We start from the raw sequence: 511 nt of genomic DNA on the forward strand, positions 1-511 counted from the left end.
GCCTGCTAAAAATGTATATCAGTTGCAGGGTGAATTAGGGAGTATTTACCAAAGAAATAACGAAGATGTAATTACATACGCGAATAGAGTAAAAATCCTGGGAAAACAAATATTAGAAACATGTAGAAGTCCTGGAACCGACATAGCAAGCCCCATCATTAAAGCTTCACTCGAAAAGGACATGTGCAAATGTTTTATAAGAGGCCTAAAATCCGAGATAGAGCAGAGAATAGCTAGAAATCTAGGCGTACAAGAGACTGTAGCTGACGCGCTAAGGATAGAAAGAGAGTTACAGGAAATGACAGATTTGCGACAGGGACAAAGAGAAGGGTTAGTTCATAAACTGTGCAGTTCTACTAATACCTTAAAGGAAAATTGTCAGATATGTCACAAGGAAGGTCATGTAGCTACCAATTGTAGGAAACTAACACTAAATTCCCAATCAAAGCCCGATTTAGGAATAGAAATTTTGATATGTCAAATTTGTCGGAAACGGGGTCACGGTGCCGAT

The sequence above is a fragment of the Trachymyrmex cornetzi genome, unplaced genomic scaffold (genome assembly GCF_001594075.2).
Source record: "Trachymyrmex cornetzi isolate Tcor2-1 unplaced genomic scaffold, Tcor1.1 scaffold1241, whole genome shotgun sequence".
Classification (NCBI taxonomy): Eukaryota; Metazoa; Arthropoda; class Insecta; order Hymenoptera; family Formicidae; genus Trachymyrmex; species Trachymyrmex cornetzi.